Consider the following 5644-nt stretch of genomic DNA (forward strand, 5'->3'; position numbering starts at 1 on the left):
AATTTACGTTGGTGGACTTCCTCCTACTGCAAATGTACAGGTAATGTTCGTCATCCTACCTAGTTCAGATGCTTTGATTATGTTACTAATTGTTAGCTTTCTCTTCTTTTACAATTTTTTTGTAAATTTTTTCGAGTCAAAGAGTCATATTAGTTTATTAGTCTGGTGGAAATTTTCATTTCTATTTGACTCATACGCCTTCATTAATCATCCGTTCTTCATAACTCATTTGAGTTCTGTCCATGTTTCAATCTTGAACCCCGGTTATAGCTTCTTGACATTAGCTTAGCGTGGCTGAGGGGGTTTGAATGTCTTGGTCTAAAGGACTTGCTTTTATTTTAAGTCGAATGGCCCTTGCTGCTTCAGCTTATTTTGCTCAACTTGCCTATCGCAACTCCCCCAAATAATATCAATTCCTAATTTGAGAAATTCATTCAGTTTTACAACTGAAGTGATGAATTTTAGTTCATGTGGGAATTGATATCATGATTCAAACATTTTCTGAATAAGCAATCTAGAATGCCACTTAATTAAGTTAATGACTTTGTTCTAGAAATCAAAAGGGAGCAATGTTTTTTGACCTTTCAATTAATCTCTAATGCCTTGGTAGATTGCATTTAAGTCACTTACTGTGGAAATATCATATCTTTACAGTATCAAAATGTTTGCCAATCAATAGAAAGTTCACCAACAAATGCAATGGGCGAAAAACCAAAAACATCAACACCAACAATTATGCCTCAATCCCAAAGTACGGAAGCAAAGAAACTATATAGAGGTCCTTGTAAAAAAAAGAAACTATATGGAAGGTATATTTAAGGAATATGTTAGCTATGCGAGAGGATAATATTTGTTTATTGGGAAGTTAGTGAGGAAAGAAAATAGTGATGGTAGAAAATATACTTTGTTTCATATGGAGTCCCCCAAATTTGATTTTGAATTATATCTGATATTCATTTACTCTTATATTGAAGATTTTGTAACTTTCGTTTTCTATAAAGAGGGAACATAATCTCCGGAATCAACAACCCCTTGTTTAGTATATTTGAACTACAAATGAGATCCTAGAATGGGTGAACAAATTTCATCTTGTTTCCTCTTCCCGCATAAAACATAATCCCTTAGAGACGCGTTTCACTTGTTTGGGCTTTAGCTATTTTTTCTACTGATAATATTTTATAGCTGTGCATTCGGTGGCTATGTACTTCAATCATGTTATGTCGGCAATTGGTGGAAACACTGCCGGTCCAGGTTAGTTACATTGATCTATCATTAGGTTTTAATGAATCTGTGCAGTACCCATTCTTTGGATGCTTTAATTTTTCACTTGTTTTCCAGGAGATACTGTCGTTAATGTTAATATAAACCATGAGAAAAAGTTTGCTCTCGTTGAGATGAGATCTGTGGAGGAGGCCAGCAATGCCATGACCTTAGATGACATTATCTTTGAGGTTATCCTCCTCCTAGTTTAGGGATCTGTTTATTAACACCTGTAGAAGTGGTTAGTTCTTTTGCATATGTAGGACTTGTTTTATCCCTGCTATCTTGGACTATATTTAGTTCACATTGGAGAGAAAACTCAAACGTATGCTAATATCGTTTCTTTGGGGCTTTAGAGAACACAAGTTAAGGTCAGAAGACCGACCCGATATAACCCATCACTGGCTGCAACTATTGGTCCTAGCCAACCAAATCCAAACCTTAACCTTGCTGCAGCGGGACTATATCCAGGATCCACTGGTGGGCTTGAAAGTCGTGACTATATTTTTGTGGGAGGCCTGCCATACCATTTCTCTGAAGCTCTGATTAGGGATTTGCTGGAGTCCTTTGGTCCTCTTCGGGGGTTTAATCTTGTCAAAGATAAAGAAACTGGATACTTGAGAGGCTATGCATTTTGTGTGTACGCTGATATGTCAGTAACAGAGCCTGTGCAGCTCTCAATGGGATTAAGATAGGTGGTAAATCTCTTTCTGTCAGACGTGCTAGTCAAGGTACTTTACAGCCTAAGCCAGAGCAGGAGATTGCATTAATGCTTGCTCAGCAACAAATGACACGGCAGGTAAGCTGTATCCTTTTGTTAATTTGTTGACCTTTCTAATCAGTTCCTCGGCTCTGTTGGACGAAATATTTTTTTCTGCAGATTCTGCATATAGTAAAAGACTAATCTCTTTTCTCGCTCCTAGCATGTCCACCAATCTCAGTCGTGTAGCTATTCTCATCATGCTATCAAATTCTTCCATTGCCAAAATAAAGAGAAAGGGGGATAGAGGATCCCCTTGTCTCAATCCTCTTTCAGATGGAAAGAATTCAACTGGTTCACCATTAACTAAAATTGAAAATCTCACCGTCTTTATACAAGCTTCTATCATTTCAGCCATTTGTTTTAAGATGTTGAGAAGGACCAATTTACACAGTCATAAGCTTTCTGGATGTCCAATACACAATAAAGTGTATAACTAATGCAAGTATAGGGTGAAAAAATATACCACACATGGTACTAGTAATAAACATTAAACTAATGCACGCATTAGCTTTTCAATACACTCTACCAAACGACCCCTTAGTGACTTCAACTTTTCGGCTAGTATGAAGCCTGCTCTTCCTTCAACATTGAAGGAGTTCCACCAGTCTTTTACTTTGTCTTTGAATCCCTCCACTTCCTGTCACCATGTTTCGAATTTGAAGTAGGTTTTCTTCCACTCCCAGTCCCCACATGTCAAGCCAATGGGGTTGTGATCGGAAGTTGGTCTTGGTAGCACATCTTGCCCGATCTGTAAAAAATTTCCCCCCCATTGTGCACAATGTAGGAATCTATCGATCCTTGAGGCAGTTTTATTATTTTCTCCTCCCCTCTAAGTATTTGATCCTCCAAAGAAAGGAGGATCAACCAGCTCCAGTTCCTCGATACACAAGGAGAACTCTGCCATAGCACCATTCAGTCTCGTACAACTTGTTCTTTCAGAGGGGAATCAGGTAACATTAAAGTCACCGTACACTATCCATGGCCAGTATATCTACTTCTATTAGTTACCAACTCCTCCCACAACGTCTTCCTGATTCTTCTATTGCAATTTGCATAGACTGCAGCGATTGAAAAGCTAAAATCATCATTTATCCTAGTGAATTTTCCAGTAACACTTTGACCACCAACCTCATTTCTCCTGTCCACAACGTTTTATCCCATAGAATTAAGATCCCACCACTGCTCCCTACAACCACTTTATGAAGTTCCCCCACGCATCTATTGCTCCATATACTTTGTAGCATACCATCTACAAACCTTCTAGCTTTGTTTTAACAAGAATATAAATATCCACATCCCATTGACGTAGTAATTTCCTAACCATGTCCCTTTTTCCGCCCCCATGTAACCCCCCCTCACATTCCATGATACTAGCTTTACTTTCACTGATTTGTTAAAGCTAGCATTCTCCCACTAGATCTTGGTTCCCCATCTTCGAAGTTCATGTCAAAAAACAGATTCCTCACCTCTTTTGGAACTATGTTTTTAGAGCTTGAGTCCTGTAAACTCTCCCCTTGTCCTTTCTCCTTGTTCCTCCTTTGATCAATCTTGTTTAACATCATATAGGCTTCCTTTTTACACACTTTAAAATCTACTCCAAACTGTTGTCCAAGTTTGATCATATTTGTTTGAACCCAGTGGTAGCAGCTGCAGCAGGATCCTCCTCTTGTGCACTTTTGATAACCTCTAAAGGTTCCGATTCGGCATACATTACCAGAAGGGATTCCGAGAAATCCGCCTCCCTCTCTTCAATTCTTTGTCCTTCATTGTCCATTCCCCTTGTTTTGTGGACGTGTATGTCTAATTTCTTTTGATTCAGCTGCACATTCTTCTCTTTTTTCCTTCCCTCTGCTGCTTCTATATTGAGTTCGTCCTCCCCTTTGAAATAAACAAAATACAGACTCTTGCATGTCTCTGTATTTGTTCTGTTAATGAACTCAGTAAAAGGCTCTGTAAAGGGCTGCTTCTTTTGTTTTGGGCCTGAATCAATTGGGCTTGAATTGCCTTTCAAATTAAATGAAGTGTGTTTTCCTGGCCCACCCCCAAAACCCTGATTTTGAATTTCTCTCTCCTACACACACCACTCCCTCTCTCCTAAGTGGGACCCCACAGAAAGCATATGTCCCTTGTCAGTCCACCTTTCCCTTTTTCTACTTATCTTGTATTTCGATATACTCTCCTCTGTAAACTCCATTCCGTTTTTTTTATGGTGATTGATCATTTGATCCTTCCGTTTGTTTGTCATTTGATCTGCAGAGACTCATGCTCCAACCTGGTGGGGACCTCCTACAAAAGTCTTATGCCTAACAAACGTCGTTAGCGCGAATGAGGTCAAACTTCCTGAAGTTTATGAAGAGATAATGGAAGATGTGACAATGGAATGTGAGAATTTTGGTAAATACATCTATTTTTCCTTTAAACTAGTCAAGCTTCATATTTGATGGCTCTTTTATAGTTTTTATGTGGCACCAATCTTCGCTAGTCTTTAATACCATGGGTTAGCCATGAGTTTAGTCTACTTAATTCAGTTTCCATTTTTTTTTAGTGTACTTAATTTATGTTCAGGGTTCATTCTTACATTGTTTGGGGTTCATCTTTTAGTCTGACTTCTCTACTATCGTTCTTCAATTTGCAGGTAAATTAGTGAAGATCGTCATCCCGCGCCCAAGGCCTGATGGTGAACCTACACCAGGGGTTGGAAAGGTTAAAAATTTACTATGCATTCGGGTGCATTCAGCAGAATTTTATCACACACCCATATACTCTACTAAAATAAACACAGTGAACGGGTACTCAGCACAAATACAACAGAAGTGCTAGTATTCTTAGTATTGCTATACCGGCTATTACTTGGTTTTGTCAGCAGCAACTGATTATATAATATTTCAACAGGTCTATTTGGAGTTTGAAGATGTGGAGACTTCTTCAAGAGCTCAACAAGGCTTGAATGACAGAAAATACGGAAGCAAATTCATTGTTGCTCTCTTTTATCCAAAGAACAAGTTCGCCGATCAGGACTACGAGGGCTAGCTTGTATCTGCTCAGCCAAACAATGTCTTGTATTAAATAGCTAGCTAATTTATCCTTCCCTTGGGATTCTTAGTTGCACTCTAGTTTCCTGTCATTAACGTTGGAACTGTTAGATCTCAACGTGGGGATTTCATGTAACCAGCTATAAGCAAAACTTACTGTTTTGATTGCCTACTAACATTTTCATCGTTCGAATTTGTAATTTATGATGGAAAAAAGAAAAATAAGATCAAGAAACGCATGAATCTTAGTTTAGTCATCTAAAATTTAAGCAACACTCAAATGTTAATATAACATTGTCGCATCAACTTAGGGGCGTGATTAGAATTTTGAGATTAATGAGTTTTCGAGTCTAAAATATGTTAGCTTAGTGGGTTCTTAGTAAACAGTTTATACATATTAAGTCAATTTATTAATGCAAATGCATGTTTTGAACTAAAGCTTTAGGTTCTGCCCAATCTGTAGGTGAAGCCATAACCCTGTCCCTACATCAACTTACCATATTTTTAATGAGTCAACACTGCGATAAATGTAAGTGTAAGACTAAACCTTTGCCTTAAACCTTAATGAAATGATCAAATCACAAACAAA

At 38.1% G+C, this 5644-nt stretch overlaps 1 pseudogene; it reads left to right on the top strand.

The window, feature by feature from the left end:
* Positions 1-12: 12 nt before the first annotated feature.
* On the top strand, positions 13-5227 carry LOC107856363 (annotated as a pseudogene).
* The last annotated feature ends 417 nt before the right edge of the window (positions 5228-5644 follow it).

The sequence above is a fragment of the Capsicum annuum genome, unplaced genomic scaffold (assembly GCF_002878395.1).
Source record: "Capsicum annuum cultivar UCD-10X-F1 unplaced genomic scaffold, UCD10Xv1.1 ctg72511, whole genome shotgun sequence".
Lineage (NCBI taxonomy): Eukaryota > Viridiplantae > Streptophyta > Magnoliopsida > Solanales > Solanaceae > Capsicum > Capsicum annuum.